The sequence below is a fragment of the Panthera onca genome, chromosome B3 (genome assembly GCF_046562875.1).
Source record: "Panthera onca isolate mPanOnc1 chromosome B3, mPanOnc1 haplotype 2, whole genome shotgun sequence".
Lineage (NCBI taxonomy): Eukaryota > Metazoa > Chordata > Mammalia > Carnivora > Felidae > Panthera > Panthera onca.
The window spans coordinates 97,308,507-97,329,611 of record NC_138344.1 but is presented as its reverse complement, the minus strand read 5'-3'; the positions used below and the strand labels follow the sequence as shown (position 1 = coordinate 97,329,611).

General features: G+C 46.2%; 1 long non-coding RNA gene across 1 annotated transcript; it reads right to left on the bottom strand.

Moving 5' to 3' along the window:
* Positions 1-14,002: 14,002 nt before the first annotated feature.
* On the bottom strand, positions 14,003-17,890 carry LOC132669827 (uncharacterized). The gene is made up of 4 exons (XR_009606224.3): positions 17,778-17,890; positions 15,220-17,659; positions 14,299-14,384; positions 14,003-14,177 (listed from the first exon to the last, which is right to left on the bottom strand). It is a non-coding gene; the product is annotated as an uncharacterized LOC132669827 (long non-coding RNA).
* Positions 17,891-21,105: the final 3,215 nt, after the last annotated feature.

Sequence of the window (21,105 nt, the reverse complement as noted above, 5' to 3'; positions counted from 1 at the left end):
GAGCACTTGCCTTTTCCTGTCTTTGGACACTATCGTGTGAAGAAATGAGCTTGGAGCTGCTGCAGTCACGTTAGAGTCATGAAAACCAAGAACACCTCAGAGAAGCTGATCTCAATCACCGATGCTGCTATGCTGTTGCACTAACTCTTTGAGCTTGTTTCTTTGTTGTTCAGGCCACAGGGCGTTCTGTGTTTTTTAAGATCATAGTATCCTGAAACTGAAAGGGACATGATATGCAGACACTCCCAAACTGGTCTATAAAGAAAGAATAATAAAACCTGTCTCGTCTACCTCACTTCTTCCATAAGGTGTTTCTACTGAGCCAGGACTATGCCTGGATGTGATGCTCCCATGCACGAACGCACACACACGCAGACACACACATACACATTCACACTCCTAGGACACTCCTTCTGTCCTTCCCACAGAAGGTCCTTCCCCACTGGCACTCTACTGAGAACCCTTGGGGACAAGCCAAGGAGTGAGGAATATGGAGTTGGAAGTTGGAGTCTCCAAGTTCTGTTTTAAGTTCTAAAACTCACATGAGCTTCTGGGCCTCATTTCTAACTTTGCGAAAAAAGTGTGTGAATGAAGATAGCACGTCAAGTGCATGATGCTATGTGTGGCACATAGTAGACGTGTCCTAAATCGTTGCTGCTAACAAAATGGGGGCAGGGGGAGGAGGACAGAAATAGACCAGTTTCAAATCTCATTTCTGCCTAAGAGTTATAACCATTCCCAATGTAAAACCTGTTCTCTGGCCCTGTATCAGTTGATAGCATCCACTTGTCCTCCACTTAGCAGGTAAAAGATAAAATAAAGGCATCATAGATGTCCTATGCGAGCACCCTGGCTGAAGGGGCTATAGTCCCTTTCTCTTCTGCTGAAGCAAGCCTGGGGTTCGGCTGGCTGGGGCTCCCTGGATGGCCAGTGACCTTCTGTGCACGCTGATGGCTCCCGGTTGCTTCTCAGTGAGAATTACACATGTACCAGCTACCCAGCCTTCCCCAGGACAATCTCCAGTCTAGACACTCATGTGGATGCCAAGGGATTGAGTTCCTCCTCATCCAGAACTCTGTCTAGGACTCAGCAGCAGCTGGCAGACAGCTGACCCAGAGCTTTGTGTGTGCTCTCTCTGTCTCTATCTCTCTTGCCCTTTGAGACATTTTATTGTATGTATTACATCCCTAGAAAAAGAATCTCAGGATTTTCTCTCCTGTGTGTTTTCATCCATAATGCCAACTGAGATCATCAGTACAATAAAGCCAACTGAAGGGACGGGAGTGGGTTGTCCTGCCATTTTTCTAGCTCTTTGAGTTGGACATCAGATCTAGGGCTCCACACTTGTTTAACCTTCCTGTGAGGCTCACAAATATTTTCCTAGCTGTGAGCAACAATGATTTCAAATTCACCAATGTAACCATGCTTCATATCACAGTTAGGAACTGGACCATGACCACAGAACATGACCTAATAAGAACCTGATATTTGCCTTTCTTTTGGGTGGCATTGGTGCTCTTGAGAGCATCTGTCAGTACATTCATGAGCACCATTATGGTGGCATGGAAAGACTGGGGTTTTGCTCTGTTTTATTTGGGCTGACAAACAGCACAGACAGCAAGTGGCTATGAGTAGCAGTGTGTGTGTGTGTGTGTGTGCATGTGTTATCGTGCAGGGGAGCATCACATCCAGGCATAGTCCTGGCTCAGAAGTACCTTATGGAAGAAATGAGGTAAACAAGACAGGTTTATTATTCTTTCTTTATAGACCAAGAACCAGATATTCAAAGAGGCACAGTGGCCTGCCCAGGGTGACATTACCAGTCAATGGCAGAGCCACTTGTGAGAACAGGCCTCTGGCTCCCAGGCCATTGCTCTTCCTACCCTGGGAAGAATATTTTGGGTGTTCATAAACTAATTGGATGCTTACTGTTTGAATATGGGGGAGGCAGATACACAAAGAAGCATTTCTACTGCAGCCTGGGACTGGGTTGCAGGAGCCCTAACTTGTGAAATGTTACAAGTGCAGCAGTTGTGATGCCCAGTGTCAGTTTGGAAGAATACTTGATGGGTACGTGTCATTCTGGGAAGGTTTTCCACAAGACGTGCTTTTTGAACTGAGTTATAAAGTTGTGCTTCTCATTCTCTAACATGTATAGGAATCAGCTGGGATCTGATTCTCTAGGGCTGGGGTGGGGGGGGGTCTGTCCTGCATTTCTAACAAGCTCCCAGGTGATGGTGATGGTTTGAGTTACAAAGGCTGATTAAGAGTTGCCCCCATTGAAAGGGATTTTCAGAGAGGATATGGTTGTAGGCAAGCCAAAGCACAGGTCAAAGGTGAGAAGTACCATGGAGAGCAGGGTGTGTGGGGTGAGGTGGATGACGGTGGAGAGGTGCATAGGACCTCTCCTAAAAGAGCAAGGGACAAGAGGGGCCTGCTAAGTGAATGAGGAGATCGGATTCAGCCCCTGGCTCACAGTGTTTCTCAGGTGGGACTGTCTCAGCTCTACCAGAATCCTTCAGGCCCCACCTACCCGATTCTAGGGCTGGGCTGGGGAATCTGCAAGGCTAAGAAGCTCTCAAGGTGATTCAGATGCAAACCGGTTTGGCAACCTGTGTTGGGCAATTAGAGGGTTTCCGACAGGGAGTGCCAAGATCAGATTTGCATTTCAGATAGATCCCCTGGGAACTTCGGGAAGGCCAAGCTAGAAGCTGGGCGCCTGGTGAAGGGGTTGATGCGGTTGTCCAGGCCAGATAAGCTGAGAACTCGGGTCAGGATCCTGGCAATAGGAATGAAGAGGGGGGTGAACTTGAGAAATATTCATCAATAGCCAAATTATGGAAAGAGCCTAAATGTCCATCAACTGATGAATGGATAAAGAAATTGTGGTTTATATACACAATGGAATACTACGTGGCAATGAGAAAAAATGAAATATGGCCTTTTGTAGCAACGTGGATGGAACTGGAGAGTGTGATGCTAAGTGAAATAAGCCATACAGAGAAAGACAGATACCATATGGTTTCACTCTTATGTGGATCCTGAGAAACCCCTGGGGGAGGGGAAGGAAAAAAAAAAAAAAAAAAAAAGAGGTTAGAGTGGGAGAGAGCCAAAGCATAAGAGACTGTTAAAAACTGAGAACAAACTGAGGGTTGATGGGGGGTGGGAGGGAGGGCAGGGTGGGTGATGGGTATTGAGGAGGGCACCTTTTGGGATGAGCACTGGGTGTTGTATGGAAACCAATTTGACAGTAAATTTCATATATTAAAAAATAAAAAATAAATAATAAATAAATAAATAAATTAATTAATTAAAAAAAAAAAAAAGAAAAGAAATATTCATCAGTGACTCACTGGTGAGTTGCTGGTAGACTCCCAGCAAGAGAAATGATGAGTTCAGTTTGAGACCTGCCAAGTTTAGGGAACATTGGGTAGAGAAGTCCACTGGGCAACTAGATTTAAGAGTCTGAAGTTCAGTGCAAGGACCTGGGTATAGATTTGAAACTTGGCAGCTTATAGCGTATTTACCATTACACCTCACAATGAACGTCATGTTGGCAATTAGGAGGCTTTTCAGATTTTCCCAAAGACTCAGGCAGGAGAGGCATTTTGAGTACTACTTCTCTAATACTCTTATTAACAATGATGTTGATAACTTTGTGGGTGCATAGACCCTTCCTGGAGAATCTTGAGGAGAGGAACATAAGTTCTATCCCTTGGAGGTTTTCTGGCCTTTTAAGAAATGGATTTTGCTGCTCAGAATCAGTCTGGGAGAAGAGAGGAACTTGAGAAAGGGCTCTAGCAAATGCCTGTTCGGTGGCGATTTGACCTCGTAATGCACATTTTCAGACTCCAAGGGCAAATCATACCAAACACGATAGCATCTTCTATTCCTCTCCCTCTTCCCTTACAAAGCACTGTGCTAGGTTCTAGTCTTGAAGAAACTCACAGTCGGTTGAAAAAAGAAAGACATCTGTGGTGCTGTCTGTTGAGTGCATCTAAATAAAACTGGGGTTTCAGGAAAGGCTTTGTGGGAGAGGTGACACCTGTTGGATTTAGAAGGAGGAATAGAAGTTTGTGGATGATGATTGGAGGTGGAGGAAGAACCTTCTCGGAAGAAGAAACATTACGTGCCAGGCACGGGTTCATGAACAAGGACATGGTCAGAGAACACTGAATAATTCGATATGCCGGTAGCAAAGGGCACGTGTGGAAGAGTGTTTTGTTTCAGGAGCCAAATTAATGCTCAGAGACTGTTTGTCTTCGGTAATTTCTTTAACACAGGTTCACTGTGGGAATTTCACAAGCCAGGAGTGTACAGGATAATGTCTTTTAACAAGCCAATAAAGAAATAACAGTCTAGGGGGCACCTGGGTGGCTCAGTCGGTTAAGCCTCTGGCTCTTGGTTTCGGCTGGCTCATGAGCTTACCATTGGTGAGTTCGAGCCCTGCATTGGGCTCTGTGCTGACAGCACAGAGCCTGTGGAGCGTGTGGGACTCTCTCTGACCCTCTCTCTCTCTGCTCCTCCCCTGCTCTCTCTCTCTCTCAAAATAAATTAACTTATGTACGTGTGTGTGTATATATATATATATATATATATATATATAATAAAAAGAATTTTTTGAATGTTTATTTTTGAGACAATGCGAGAAACAGAATGCGAGCAGCGGAGGGGCAGACAGAGGGAGACACAGAATCTGAAGTGGGCTCCAGGCTCTGAGCTGTCAGCCCATAGCCAGAGGCGGGGTTCGAACTCACGAACCTTGAGATCATGCCCTGAGCCGAAGTCAGGTGCTTAACCGACTGAGCCACTCAGGCGCCTCGTGTATAATTTTTTTGAAAGAAATAACATACTCCAAACCGGTGGCGGATGAATCACACTATTGTGCCAAGCAAGGGTAGATGGAGGGAATGGAGTTCAAATTTAACGGAGGTCTGTGCTTTTATCAGGTTGCTGCTCAGGCAAGGCGCTTTAGCCAACCCGGAGGGACTCCAGCTGCAGGTGCACAAGTAAGCATCCCCTCCCTGTTGCTAGAGCACGTTGCTAGGGAACGAGGGTACGGTTCAAAGAGGATATCCTCTTTCTGCGTTGCTGCACAGGTTTTTACCCGCTGTCAGTAAGAGAACTAGTTTTACTGGCAGGAGCTAATTGTCCCCAAGGTCTTCAGAGAGCTGTTTGAATCGGCAAAGAGTCTCAGTGCCCAGATTGAACACTCTCCGTGCTCGCAAACTCTGTGTTTATAATCAAATGCCCCCTTGCCACAGTAGCTGCTTCATTATGTTTTTATTGATCAGCACCCCCGCGGGAAGGGCCCCTCCGTAGCCAGAGCTACTGAGTTATCAACAACAGATGAGTGGATGACATCCTGTCACAGCTGACTTCACTCTTAATCAAAACAACTTTACTCGTGGAAACAACTTCATTTTTGTCATAAACAAGTGGATTTGAAATCCTATCAAATCAATATACACCAGACAGGGACAGGAAATGAGCCCGAGTAGGGACCGGAGCAGAGCCCATCGAGAAGAGCCACATTGTATGCAAAGACAGGAATTTGAAACACTCTTGAACACTCTAAGGATCCTTTGAAGGAGGGGCATTGACTGTGATAGCTGGGTGTGGGGTGCAGACCAGAGGCTGCTGGCAGGGGACTAGACAGAACAGGCACAATCCTCAGCACAACCACTCTTGTTTGGCCCAACCCCCAAGCATATCTCCTGAATCAAGGCGAACAGCGAGGTCAGGTAAGAATCTGGGATTGAGACATGTTTCAAATTAACCACGGAGCGCCGATAGCACCTTCGCGAATCACGCTGTTTATTGCACAACTTTATCACGCAAGTTAGTCACACAAGAAGGTTAGAGGAAGGATTAATGAGCCACTCGAAGATCTGGGGAGGACCTGATCTGGTCTTACTTCCCGTGACAAGGGTTGGCCTGGGCCGCGGTCAGGTCATCTTCTGTGTAGGCAGAGCCTCTGTCCAGAGCAGCCTCCCAACGTGTACGGTGCAGGTGGTTGATCGCCCTGGAGCTACTGCTTTAGGGTCCGCTTAGGTGGGTCTAACAATTACGTCCATTGATCTTTGCCATATTGGTGCAGTCTTGGTCTCACCCAAGTCTTTCCACAGATATTTCCAAACAAGTTTTACCTATCTATCCATCACACAGCTTATCTATAGGGACACACTCCAAGTCCTACATTGGTCGTTGACACACAATACAGGAGTTCACATTGGCCACCGTGACTCCATCTTGTCTTACTCTAACTTAGCTTATTCTCTGTCTTCTGTGACTAGGAATCACATACAAAGTATCACAGCATGACATCGTTCTTTTCCCCATACCAAGCCACCAAACAAGCCACCATCTCCTGGGGCCCTCAGCTCCCACAGGAGCCCCTGAATAGTTTGGCTCCTTCCATGTTTGTACTTCACAGCCTGTTCCCCACAGGGTAGCAGGAATGACCTTGCAATGATATAACTTGCTTTATGTCCCTTCGCTACTAAGGCCCTTCAATGGCTTTCCGTTGACTACTCTTGGAAAACAAGCCAACCTCCTCACTCAGGGGCACTTGATCTGGCTGTTCCCACTTAGCTGACCTCATTTCCACTTGCACTCTCTGTCCTTGTCTACACTCCTAACACGTGGTTCTTCTTTTATGCTAGTTCTTCCTCCTGCCTGGGTCCTCACACAGCTGGCAAATTTTTTCCTTTCATGCCATAATTTAAATACCACTTTCCCAGAGAGACTTTCCCTGATAGTCCCCTCCATCTACAGGAGCTACTCAGTGGTTCTCTGACAAATCACCGTGTTTCAATTCTCTGAGCAGCTCTTATCACTATCTAGTGTTTTCCTGTTTGTTCGCCTCTATGTTTATTGGCTTCCTCCTCTATAGTCCGTAGTCTCAAAAACTGGCAGCCGCCAATTCCTTCTCTCATTATATGCACCTGCTGCCCCACCCATCAAGATGTGAGGTCTGATTCTCTGTCCATTGAATCTGGACTGGGCTTTGGACTTCTTTATTTCTTGTCTTGACTGACAGAATGTGGCAGAAAGGATGCAGTCTCAGTTCTGGACCTAACTTTTTTCAGAGGCTTGTCTGCTTCCATTTTCACTCTTGGAAGCCAGCTGCCACGTAATGGGTTCAACTACACCCGTGGTGAGACCACCATGCCTTGAGGAAGCTCAAGCTTCCTCATGGAGGAGCACTGAAGTGACAGACAGGTTGTGATGCCTAAATGTAGATGAGTGAGTGAGCCCAGCTGATGCCCACAGCAGCAGAAGAACTGTCTAACCAAACCCTGACCCGATTCCTGGCCAGAGAATTGTGAGACGTAATAAATCTTATTTTTTGAAGTCAGTAGGTGTTGGAGGTTTGTTAGGCAGCATAAGTAACTGATACATGCTCCCATGAGAATGAAGTTTCTCAGGCTTTGCCTGGCAGAACCTGTGGATTCAGTAGATACTTGTTGAACATGGGAATTGGGGGATAATGGAGTTGACCACTGACCAGAAGTCCCAATAAAGCAAAGACGCCAATATTTGACATTGTGAATGCTGGTAACCAAGGAATGGAATTTAGAAAGTGGGATATTGGAGGGCATTTGTTTGTTTGTTTTAACAAGTTTAGGGTTGTTGGAGTTTAACATTTCAGTTCTGAGTCTGGAGAACACATTTCAGTTCTGAGATGGATGTGGCTGAAGTGGACAGAGGACAAAGCTCCCTGAAATTGAGGAAGGGTACGAACTTGAGGTAGAATATTGGCTGAGACACCCATAAATAATCAAACTTTTCCAGGGTGATGATAGACCAAGGTAAAAAGGATTCAGGAGACTACAGCACAGAGAGACAGTTTACAGTGGAACAGAGGAGGGAGGTCAACCCAAAGGAAGGACTTGTCTGCAGTGGGGGAGGCAAGTCTGGGGAGCATCTGAGAGCAATGCTGGGCTCTCTGAGAGTCCTGCTGAGCACAGATGAAGCACTCTGGGCAGAAGTAAAGGATGGCCTGGATGAGATCATGAGGGGAGGTGACTGGCCTTCAGATTTTGGCCAGCCTGGAGGTAAAAGAGTTTAGTTTTCCTGTGAACATATCCAGAGGATAGATCATGTTTCCTGGTGGCAGTATGGTCAGCAACCTGAGACCTTTGTTCAGGATTCCAAAAGAAACGTGAAAGGATGCCGGTGGGGGCATGGTTAGGCCCAAGCTGGTAAATACCCGGTGGGCCTATTGGCCTGGCACAGCCCTCCTGAGCAGAGAGGGGAGGAGGAGGCAGGCTGGGTCCTGGGGTGAGGGAGAGTGGGGCTCGCCTGGACTGGTGTCTCCACAAAGTTTGGCTTTAGATGAAGGGTTGGTCTGTCGGTCAGCATTAACTACATGGGACTGGTGCCCTAGCAGGGCTGTGGAAAGGTAAACTGGCTTGAGTCACATTTTTTCAAGTCCTCTTAGCAATAAACTACATTCTTTCATATTATAAAAGTAAAACCTTTTATGTGTAACATAAAAACTTTGTTTTCAAGTCTCCAAAGCCAAAAAAAGCCTTCAAACCCATGTTCTTCAGCCCTGTCTCCCTCTAAACACAAAACAATAAGCACGAGTAAGAGATAAGTCCTTAAGGTACTATTAAATTCTCATTTTAATAACACAGTTACAGTCTCTCTGGGCTATCCTATTCCTCGTCCTGATTCTCAAGTCAAATTGAACCAAGCAAAGGACAAGTGATAGAGGAAAACAATGGATTCCTTCAAGCTAGTCTATTCAAACTGAAAGGTATTTATTAAGCTCCAACCCATTAGATCTGTTTTGATTACAAGGGACTGAGACACAAGGCCAGGTAACAGGTAGCTGAAGCCAAGGAAATGTATCAGTTTCTACAAATTTTAGAGAAAGACAAGTCCAGAGGGCAGGCTCAATCAGCTACTGAAATGACGCTGAAAAGAATCTCTCCCCTACCTGCTACACCCTCACAGCTCTGATGTTCAGGATCAGCTTTATCTCAGGCAGAATGTCCCCAAGTGGTGACTCCCAGGGGCTCTAGGCTTGCTTCCTGCCAACTTAGTAGCACCAGCAAAAGGGACCTTTTTTCCTTCAGCAAAATTGAGGTCTGGTTCTCATTGGTTGTACTTGAGTCACATGCACATCTGTGAACCGACGGTGGCCAGGGTGCTGCGATGCTCGCATTGGCCAGACCAGGATCACCCCTGGGGTAGCAGTGGTGGCATCAGTCACATCCAAGCCACATGGAAAGGGAAAGGTCGTTTCCCACATTAAAACCACGGTTACCAAGAAGGGCATGGCATGCAGGAGTGAGGCAATGGGCAGCTGCTCCATGGGTTGGTACTGTGGCCACAGGAGGCCCTGTACTTAGAAGGACACTGTGTTTGGTTTAATGCTATGGACACTGTGTTTGGTTTATTATAATTCTTAATAATTTTTATAGAGATTTTTTTAAATGATATTTATTTTTGAGAGAGAAAGACCCTTAATCCAAAGAAGGCTCTGTGCTGACAGCAGCGAGCCCAATATGGGGCTCGACCTCATGAACCGCGAGATCATGACCTGAGTAGAAGTTGTATGCTCAATCGGCTGAGTCACCCAGGCGCCCCAAAACTATTAGTAAGTTTTGAAGACAGAGACTTTGACCAGGCATCTTCCTCTTTCACTGGGTCTGACAAATTTTGCAGCTGATCTTGCTGCTACCCTCCTATGCGTACGAGGAAAGCTTCCTGGAACATGGAAAACACAGTTCTCTCAGAGACAAAGAAGCATTAGGGCATATCTGGGGAAAAGCAGGTAGTCTGTGCCAGTTGAAACTTTAAGGAAATGATGGAAACTTTATTCATTCGCTTGTTCATTTAAAACTTGATTGAAGGAGGGTCCTGCTACTTCCAGGGAACAGGAAGAGGAAAACAAATGACTGTCCGAGACCCACGAGTAGCTCATAGTCTATTGGAAGAGGGGTAGAGACACAGCACAGCAGAGTAATGACTGAGATAAAAATAAGCACCGAAAGCCTGGGGCACAGAGAAGATGCCACTACCCAGCCTGGAGGTGGGTACGGTGCAGTGTTGTCCTAATAGGAAAGGCATGTGATTGACTGATAGAAGCCAATGGACACAGAGCATGTTAAGCCACTTTGTTGGCAGTTGATAGGGAAAGGTATGGAGATGGTTCCACAGAGCAGGAGATGTACACATGCTTCCAGATAGTGGCTTGTAGATGAGCCATTGGGTAGAGTGCATGACACTCCCCAACAGCACCATTGTCCCCAAGACCCCCAACCCCACCACTGAATATCCTTCATGCCTGAATATTCATGCAATCCAGCCCTAGACCTAAGTGTTAAGATTTTTGCAACTATTGGGGCGCCTGGGTGGCTCCGTCGGGTAAGCGTCGGACTTCAGCTCGGGTCATGGTCTCGCGGTTTGTGAGTTCGAGCCCTGCGTTGGGCTCTGTGCTGACAGCTCAGAGCCTGGAGCCTGCTTCGGATTCTGTGTCTCCCCGTCTCTTGGCCCATCCCCTGCTCATGCTCTGTCTCTCCCTGTCTCTCAATAATAAATAAATGTTAAAAAAAAAATTTAAAAGATTTTTCAACTATCAACTCAGCAGGTAAAATCATTCTTAAATCTTGAGCCGACCACAGTAACTACTTGAATGACCCAATAAGGAATCCACATTGAAACAATCTGAAACAGTTGAAACCCTCCAACCCCTGGACTTTTCATTTACACGAACCATCTTTACCCTGAAATAACAAAAGAATGATTTCTCCCCATATGTTTTTCTCTTTCATTGAGAGTTTGGGCACCAATAAACTCTTGTTGGCAGTGTGGCTTTTCTCTAGCACACTTTTGACTATTTGTCCCTTTTGAGTATCATCATGGACTTAATGCTTTTCACAGACTCAACTGGTTCCAATTAGCTGTGATAACGGGCTTCTCAAATATCGCAACTTGCTCAAAAAATAAAATTTAGACAGGGTCCCTATCCTTAAGAAAACTTACATTGTTTTTGAAAAAATGAGATCTAACATCCATGGAAAATGTCGTGAATAGAACAAGGTAGCACATGGTGTTAAGGGGCTGTTCTGTCGCAGAATTGGGCAGCGCCCTTCCCCCCAAACAGTTCTTTGGATGGACCGATTTTCATGGGAGCTAAGAAATTTCCTCTGGGGAGAAAACCCGCATCGGTCCACAGATGGATTCAGATTCCTGTAAGCATGTTGGCAGGGAAGGGCGCTACCGACTCTACAAAACTGGGAGGGCCAGGGTCACATGCACCAATGCAAGACTTCCTTCAAGCAACAAGTAAAGGCTGCTGATATCTATGGCTGAGTATCAGGTCACTGGAAAACTTAGTGACTTAAACAACAATCAATTTACCCTCATGGCTCGTGGTTCTGGGAGTTGACTGGAATCATCAGCTAGGCAGTTCTCGCCCAGGGCTTCTGATCTCCGATTTCCATGGTTACAGTCAGAAGGTGGCTGCAGCTGGAGTCATCTCAAAAGCTACTTTGCTTTTATGCTGGCTGTTGGCTTATGCCTTAGCTGGGGCTTTCTGCCAGAACACGCCTCTCTGTGTGGCCAGGCTCCTCAGAGTATGGTGTCTGGGTTCCAAGAGGGAGGCAGGGTGTGGAGGCTGCCAGTTTCTAAGGGCTTGGGGCCAGAAACTGGTGTGGCATCTCTTACCTATATTCTATTGGTCAGGCAGTTTCAGAGACCAGATTCAAGGAGGGGTGACCCAGAGCACCATTGGCTGGGAGGTGTCCAAGAATTTGGCGGCCACTTTTAAAAACAGAAACACTAAGTTTTTTTGAGTGTGAAGCGTATGACACAAATTCTCTCATTTAACTCTCACAGCCATCAAAGCATTTCAATAGTTTGGGTGCAAACGAAGAACCAGTCACAGAGGAAACTAAAATTCAGAGAAAAGCTAGTGACTTGCTCAAGATCACACAGCACTCTAGCTCCAACGCCTATGTGCTTAGCTGCTACTGTCTGTTGGGTTCCCAGCACCTGGGGAAAAGAGGAATCTTCAAGGGGTTGAGGCCCTGAGTGGGTGGGAACCCCAAGAAACCCTAAAACTGTGCACTGATGTGAACCTGATGGTACTGGAACAGAAGGTGTCCACCTAGAGCCCACAGCATCCAGGCTACAATGCTCAAGCCAGCCTTTTCACCAGAAAGGGATTTGAGACGGGAAAGGCATTGGTGTGGGCTGACTTGCCCACAGAAGCCCTACATGGGCCCTTTCTTCAGCTGGGCCTTGAAGGGCAGGTAGGATTTGAGTCATGGAGGCGAATGGAAAAGAATTACTAAGGTTTTCTTGTAGGTCCTTATGCTTTGCTCTTCATTTGCTCCAGGGGAAGCCCGTCTCCCGATGCAGTACATCGGGATCTCATGTCAAAAATAAGTCTTCGTTTCCTCACATGTCTTCATTTTGGGGACGTGTGGTTTGCCAAAAGGCCATTAAGTTCAACTAAAATAGCTTGGTCTTACTATACATAAAACTTATGCATGGGTTGTGTTAATATATGGTCCCCTCACAGAACACAAAGAACCTTCCTCAACAGGAAACCTCAGTGGCTTATTCTCTCTGTGTGAGGGTCTGCCGAAAAGGGCAGGGAATAATTTGGCAGAAGAAAAAAAGCTGGAGTTACAGCTTAATTCTGGCATGATCATGTGGTTGGAAGGTCAAAACAAAAACCTGCCACATTGCCTCTTGTTCGAAGTTCACTTGGAGAGATTGCGTGAGACTCTTTGATCTTGTAGGTCAAGGCACCAAGGCTTCAGGGCTCTTGAATTTATTTTGTGGTGAGGCTTCTGGTTTCTGAATAAAGACCTATAGTTAGAGTGTAATTTCCTGCCCTGCTCCCCACAGCATGGGCACCGACTACATCACCCAGCTCCTCTCAGGGGGGAAGGAGATCTGAGGCCGCAATTTTCCCAAATCCTCTAAACTAGGATCTAAAAAGGGTCCTCTCTGAGGAAATCTTGGAAAACCTTGTGATGAAAAGGCATTTCCTTCCTTAAAGCCAGGGCGGTCTTTCCGGTGGACTGAGCCTAGTGCCATGTGAAGGGCTTGAGAGCTGTTCCCACTGATGGAGATGAAATAGATGTTTACCCTTATGAATGGTGGGGCTTTAGTCCCTGACCCGTAGAGCATCCAAGGGACCTGGATTTCCCTTGCACACAGTACACTTACACTCAGCAAGAGCAAGGCCAGCCTTCAGGTTTGAAGGAGAGCTACCCATTTCCAGTAGGCTACTTTAAAATTTTTTTCAACTCAGGGTGCCTGGGTGGCTCAGTTGGTTGGGCGTCGGACTTCGGCTCAGGTCATATCACAGTCCGTGAGTTTGAGCCCCGTGTCGGGCTCTGTGCTGACAGCTCAGAGCCTGGAGCCTGTTTGGAATTCTGTGTCTCCCTCTATCTCTCTGCCCCTCCCCTGTTCACGCTCTGTCTCTGTCTCAAGAATAAACATTAAAAAAAATTTAAAAATTTTTTCAACTCGAGAAACATATGCTCATTGTAGAAAGAGCATACAACTGCAGAAAAGAGACAATTAAAAAAAAAAAAAAGCCAGCCATCTGTAATCCTATTACCAGAAATAATCACTGTTATTGTGGTATATTTCCAGAACTTTTTCTATGCATATGTGCCTGTATAAATGGTTATGTGTTCACACCCTCCATATTTTTGTTACTTGTTCTTTCTCATGTACTATCATATCATAAACACTTTTCATGTCAATAGATACATTTCAATGATATTACGTGTCTAAAGTTTCTTTGAAGAGTTGTACTTAATGAATCTCATTGGAAGTTAATGTTGACAACTTTTTTTTTTTTTTACTATTATAATCAATACTATAGTAACTCTTCTTAATATTTTCCTTTTGGATATGTTCTGAAGAATGTAATTGCTAGATCAAAGCTTATGGACATTTTTAAGGATTTTCATATCCCATCAGTCAGGATAGGCTAAAGGTTGTAACAAGCACCCAGATCTCATTGGCTTAACACAGTAAAGATTTATTTCTCTTTTATTACAGTTCAGTATAGGTCATCTGGTTGGTGGGGGTGGAAGGAGCTCTACCCAGTCCTCTGGAAACAGAATTTATTCATATGATGGCTTTCCATTTGGCAGTGACTTGGAGTTCTTCAGCGGATCCTCTGATTTCAGCTGATAAGCAAAAGGAGGAGAAAATGAGAGAGGGGGACAAAGGATGAGAGAGAGGACAGAGGGAGAGAGAGAATGGAGAATTGCACAGGTGGTTTTAGGGCCAGGCTTGAAATTGACTCACATCACTTCTTCTGCCCACATTCCAGTTGTCTGAAACTCAGTCACATGACCACTCCTAACTCAACAGAGGTGGGAAATGCAGTTTCCCTGTGTGTGCAGGAAGAAAACACAGAGTTTGGTGAGTGCAGAGCATTGTTTCTGCCTCAAACATACATTACCGAGTTGCCAACCTATGAAATTTCTCCAGTTTATATTCCCACCAGTAGAGTATGAAAATTCCTATGTCCCTACACCCTGAATAATGAAGAGGAAGACATTTTTCGTGTTGTTTTCTGTAGATCTACATAAGGCATTGATGCTTCTCTACATGACTAGACTCCAAATATCTGTTTTTCTCTTGTGAGATATCTCCCTGAGCTCAGGACCAAGCTCTCTGGAGAGTCAGGACAGCATTTCTGACTGCTTTCTGGATAGCAACCCTCATCTCTATCTCACAGGCTGGCCTGAGTTTCTGGGCCTTTCTCTCCCTGTTCTTCTGTCTCCCCCTTCTCTTCCCTGCTGTAGAGGAAGAGGTAATGTTCAGAAGTCTGCAACATGGGCGACCCTTACAGGAGCCCTGCCCCACTCCCCTGGCCCCACATATCCCTGACTGCGTGGCTCACTCAGAGGCATGGGGAAAAGATTCGCACTCTGCATTTTCTGGGCCATCTCAGGTGGGTTCCAGCTTACATTTTCACAGAAAAAAGTTCAGAGAACGGAATTGGGAAGACACAATAGCAGTCCATACAGACTTGGCACATTGACCTTGACCAAACCGTCTAGTGTCTTGTCCTTAGCACTCAGTGTTCCTCCAAAATAATCCTTCCCGATTAAATCAGGAGGAGTAAACTGCTTAGCAATCATAAGGGGAAGGCGATAGAATTGTGCAAAACCTATTTTTGACCATCTTCATGTGAACTCAGGTTACTGAACAACCACTTACATCTGAGCTGTGGTTTCTTCCTTGTTTTGAAATTTAGTTTCTAGAAGATAATGCTTTCAAATGGCTTCTTGTTCATGTCTTCCTCAGGGACTACCAGCTGCTGCCTGAAGATTGCCTGGCAGGCCTGACCCCTTGGCAAAGCAAAGCATCCAGTGAGGTCTTTGCAAAAAGTCTCTCCAAGGAGCTGAGGAGCTGGGCATCAGTACAGCAGAAAAATGCAAACCAATCAAGTCACAGATTTTTCAGGCATGCCAACCTTCTGGTCCTAGGCATGAAGCATTCCAAAAAGCCTAGGAAAATTCATATGTTTTCCTAAGAATGAACCGATATCTTGTCCTTCCAAGTTGTATCCTCTGATCCCTCCCTGAGAGGCAGCCATGATCTCTGAGGGGTGATAATAGCTGGGCCTCCTGGCTGAGTGAATCATACCAACTGTAAGCTTGGCTTATGACCCAGAAATGGAAACAGGAAGTGGCTTACAGAATATAAAGAGCACAGTCAAGGAAGGAGTGCAGTAGAATTCTTCTCGGATGACATGGTGTACAATAGACAGAGGTGAAGACTGGCATTTTTCCTTTTTCTTTTTTCTCTTTTTTTCTTTTCTTTCTCTTACCATGACGCCCTCTGGCAGGGCTGGGCCATCTGAATGGGGAGTGGGATGTCTTCCCGGGGTGGCAGAGGGGGAACCACTGTGGATAAGTAGCTTCTCTCCAGAGGGAGCCCATATGTGGGATGCTATGGCCCCTTTTCACCTCATCTTTGCAAATTAATTTGGGTTCTTCAGAATGTATTTTGCCAGGCTTTATAAATGTAAACTCTCAAGAGGTGCTTCCAGCAAGAAAAACCGATTCTGGCAGCTTTGAATAGTTCCCAGAAGGTTCTCTGAGCCCATGGGGGGAGGGCGTCCTTGCACTCATGCTGAGATACAAAAATCCACTGTCATCCCTAGACACCTGGAGGGGGCTGGATGGGGAGGGAGCCTTTCCTGCTCTGGGCATGGCCCTGGGGCATGGTGGCTGCAGGCGGGGTGGCCAGTGTGGGTGGACAGGAGTTTGGAGGGCTGACCTCCCTCTAGATGAAGGGCACCTCCCAGAGCTTCCCCACACTCCCCTTTATGCCTCTCCCAGGGCTGGAGAGCAGCTAGTGGAGGCTGAGGCCTGGCACACTGACTCAAACCAAATCATCCAGTGCTTTGTCCTTAGTGTTCACTGTTCCACCACAGTAACCGTCCCCAGTGAAATCAGGATGGGTAAACTCCTAAACTGGGTACTGGGCCCACTTATGCCAGTGGATGAATCTTGAACACCTGAGGCAGAGCAGGGCCTGGGCCCTGAGGAGGGCCCATCCAGGAACCAGTCTACCATCAACAAATGCCTCCTGAGGACCCTCTCTAGACCAGTTTCTCAGACTGGGGTCCTGAGGCAGTGGCAGAATGATGGGTGGGAATGGAGCTTTTAAAAAGGCTGATTTTCAGGGTGCCTGGGTGGCTCAGTCGGTTAAGTGTCTGACTTCGGCTCGGGTCATGATCTCGCAGTTCGTGGGTTCGAGCCCAGCATCAGGTTCTGTGCTGACAGCTCAGCTGTGGATTCTGTGTCTCCGTCTTTCTCTGCCCTTCCCCTGCTCACACGCTGTCTCTCTCTCTCTCTCTCTCTCTCCCTCTCTCTCAAAAATAAACATTAAAAACAAATAAAAATTAATTAATTAATTAATTTTAAAAAGGCTGATTTTTGGTCTCCTCTATAGGCCTCCAGAATCCAAAATTTTCAAAGAAAGTCCTGGAAATCTGTGTTTTTTGCACGCATTCTCTTCCCTAGGCCGGCCAGTGCAGTAAAATTTAAGAATCTTTCTCTATATCAATCCTGGTCTCATTTATTATCCTTTTCATGAAAATATTTCGTTTTCAACCTTTTGTGACTTCTGAAAATGGAATCTGAAGCAGAGGGATCCACTTCCATAATACCGCCTGTGGCCATCACTGGCACACTTGGCTTTCCGATTTTATCAGAGGATGCGAAGGAAGCCAACCTTTGATTATCAGGATGACCATATCTACTTTTCCGTTGACTTGTCGCCATTAAAGGCGCCTCTCCAGCTTTTCCTTTTCTCCTCTTTCTGCGAGAAAAATGGGCCTGGTGCTCTTGGAAGCTGTGCTCTTGGAGCCCTTGAGCGCAGGGGCGAGTGAAAGTAAACTTGTTCAAGTTCCCTGAAGAAGCGGTAGTGGAATCCATCGGTGTTCCCACGGAGAAAGCACCGACTCCAAGAGAATGCAGGATGAATGGAGAAGGATGACGTCACACAGATGTCCGGGGAAACACCGGAACACCGTCACTCCGCTCACTCCTTGGTCTCCTCCCACCACTTCCTCCAGCCCTCCCAGAACTCCTTCTGCCTCAGGAGTAATGCGAGCAATGCAGTGTGTGCTGGTAAACCAGCTAGCTCTCTGGAAAAAAAAAAAAAAAAAAAAAAAAAGAAAAGAAAAGAAAAACAAAAATCCGAATCTGTACTATTTGCCAGTTTCCACGGTGTAAACACTCCCACCACGGCAGATTTCAACTTACCGGTGGTTTAACAGCAGACTCACAACATTTTCGAATATTTAATAATCAGCTCTTGCAAACCAGGAGGGGACAACTCCAGCATGTCCTCAACAGTCCTGCCCCAGAAAATCCCCAAATCACACCCCGGGTGAGTATCACTTTCAGCTTCTCAGTCAAAAGGAGAAGTGGTTACTGTATGACCGGATTGTTATGACTAATATCAAAGTGCCGAACGTGGAAGGGCACGACGCAGGGGGTGAGGTTTTGTTTGCCAAATTGGAGGAGTTTTCATTTCTCAATCTTGGTCTCCTCTCCTTCCCTGGGCTGGGGCGTCGGAGGGAGCCCCGTCCACAGAGCTTCTCATTGGCCTCATAACAGAGATGCACGTAAGACTTCTCTGCCCCACCCCCCGCCCCCCCACCAAGAGCTCCCCCAAACTTGTTTTCTCTTTTAAAACCCCAGGACCCTATGCTAGAGAACAGAATGCTCCTTCTTTCATTAGATAAGTTAAAAATGGAGGGTTTGGAAGCCATTCTGGATTCTGGGTTCTGCCTTTTGGTTTGGAAGGTGCTTAAAAGCTTTTTCTTTAAAAGCTGGTCACAGGAGGCGTGCCTGGGTGGCTCAGTCAGTTGAGTGTGAGACTTCAGCTCAGGTCACGATCTCAAGTTTTGTGACGTTTGTGAGTTCAAGCCCCGTGTAGAGCTCTGTGCTGACAGCTGGGAGCCTGGAGCTTGCTTCAAATTCTGTGTCTCCCTCTGTCTCTCTCTCTCTCTCTCTCTCTGCCCCTCCCCCACTTGTGCTCTCTCCCTCTCTCTGTCTCTCTCTCAAAAACGAATAAAAATGTTAAAAAAAAAAAAAAAAAAAAAAGCTGGACTCGGAAGGATTCTGTAACCAAGACTTAAAAGCTGAACAGCCTGGACTGATCTTTCCTTGATTTTTAAGGAGCCTGGAGAATGACAGGGTGTGGGGGCAGGTAGTTTTCATAAAGTTGAGCATGACCAAATTTGCCCACAATCTATGATCACACAACTCTCTCCCTTTAGGCCCTGGGGATGCCATTGGACTGAGCGCAGGATGGTGACCTACTTTTCTTCCCAAAACATTGGGCGGCCAGTTGCATTTTCCGATCTAAAACTCACCCACACTGCTACAGTTCCTGTTCCCCTCTGCTCCTGCTCCTGGGTGTGCTTCTGGATGGAGCTGCTTTTGTAAAGTGGAGTTTATCATGGGAGTCCTCCTCCAAGAGGCTGGTCTGAAAGCCCCAACCCACATCCCTCCCAGACATCAGCATGGGCACTCCAGCCGCACAAATCCTGGCAGGTGTATGAGAATCCAGGTTTGCCCCGTCTCAGCCAGGGAAGTCAGTTAAAGAAAAGTCTCATTGGAAATGGCCTTGAATCTGGAGCCTCTCTAGTATTCTAATCACTCACGGTTAGTCAGCTAATGAATATTTATCAAAGTTCTCTGGAGGGGTTCAGAAGGTGCCACCCCAAAATATGCCACTTTTAGTGATTATTTTGAACTGAAGTCACTTGAGTAACAGCAGATGCAGGAAGGGCTCTCTGACTCCCCATCCCCCTCTTTTTTCTTTCTTTCTTTTTTTTTTTTAACCTAAAGCAGGTCATAAAATTTCTCTGAGAAAGGTGACTTTCACCCCTGTCTCACCAGAGACTGGAAGAAGATGCCAAAAAGAACCCATACAAACAAACCCGCTAAGATAACACTTAACTTTTATTGGTTTCCCCCATACATTTTCTAGTCACCGGCCCACAATATACTGCCCCTGACCCAAGCCCCTTTATCTTATCACATCCCCACAGTGTACTGGGGCCTAACAGCTTTTTGAGGTCCTCATTTTCCTTTTGAAAACTCCTGTGTACATGTAAAAATATGAAATAAAATTTGTAGGCTCTTCTCTTGTTAATCTGTTTTATGTCAGTTTAATTCTTAGGTCCAGCCACAGAACCTAAAAGGGTAGAGGGAAGTTTTTCCTCTCCTCCATCAACTATGGAGATAATGGTGAACAAGGCAGAGTCTCTGCCCTCATGAAGCTTACTGTCCAGTTTACAAGGAAATCACTCTGTACACAAATAACTTGAGATCAATCCGATAATGACGACAAGGGTGCCGAGTGCTTTAAAGAAGAAGCCCAAGGTGCAATGAGAGCATAAGACAGGGAGGCTAATGCAGGCTACGGGACCCAGGAGATTTCTGGGGCACTGAGGCTGAAGCTGAGATCTGAGGGATGGTTCAGATCCAGGAGGACATGAGATCCTCCGGGACAAAGAATTTATGCTTCAGAAACATTCTCTTGCTGAGGATGAACTTGGGAATTTAGATAGGAACTTCTTTCCTTCATAGATAGTGTGGTGGTGGAGACCACTGTTTGCCCTCAACATTCTTTCTTCTTTTCTTAATAACAAATCCCCAGGTTTTACTAGGTACATAATTACCCAGAGAAAGGATTACATGGCCACCTGCCCAATAAGATGTAGGCAGAAGTAACGTATGGGGTCTCTGAGACCATTTTTCTGCTACCTGGTATCTCGAGGTGATAGCTGGCAGCTGAGCAGCCATCAGGGACCATGAGGAGACACGGCTAAAGTTGGCAAACAGTATATTAAGTAGAGCTTTGTTCCCTGATGACCATGAGACTGTCATACACCATATCAGCCCTGGATCGCCTACCTCCAGGCTTCTTTTATGTAAGGGAGAAATAAAGGTCAATCAAATAAATAAAGCCTCTATTATTTTCAGATTTTCTGTTACACAAAGTCAAACACAATCCCAACGACTACACACAATTTCCTTTCAGCCTAATGAAGAGAACATTTATCTGCACAACTCACATATTACCTAGCTTGCAGAAAAGCCTATAATAATAACAAATCTCTTTTGTCCCCTCCTTGGTCTCCTGGTCCTTCCCTCGCCCCTGCACCTCCTCTGTCTCCTAACTCCCACACCAGAGCTAGGCCTGACCTCAGAGTTTCCACCTCCGTGAATGACAGCTTCACAGCCCAAAGCTTCTTGAGCTCCTGCTACCTTCCCTTAGTGGCCGCCTGGTGAGAGTCCTGCTGTAGAGAGTCACACGAAGTCCAGGGAGGCCGCCAGCCTTCAGGCGCTCCTCCCCACCCTTCCCAAAGACGTATAAAGAGTTAGAATAAGAGGGAAAAGCTGAGAACATGCACCAACTTGGAAAAATCACAAAAATGATCGGAGGTGCTTTAATGGAAGGAACCTCCCTGCATTGGGCTTTTCAAGCAGTGCGGGCTTTAATCAGTCTGTTGCCCCAGCCTCTGGCTAAGTCCATGAGGTCAAGACTCAAAGGGAGAAAGTCAGTGTGTCTGCT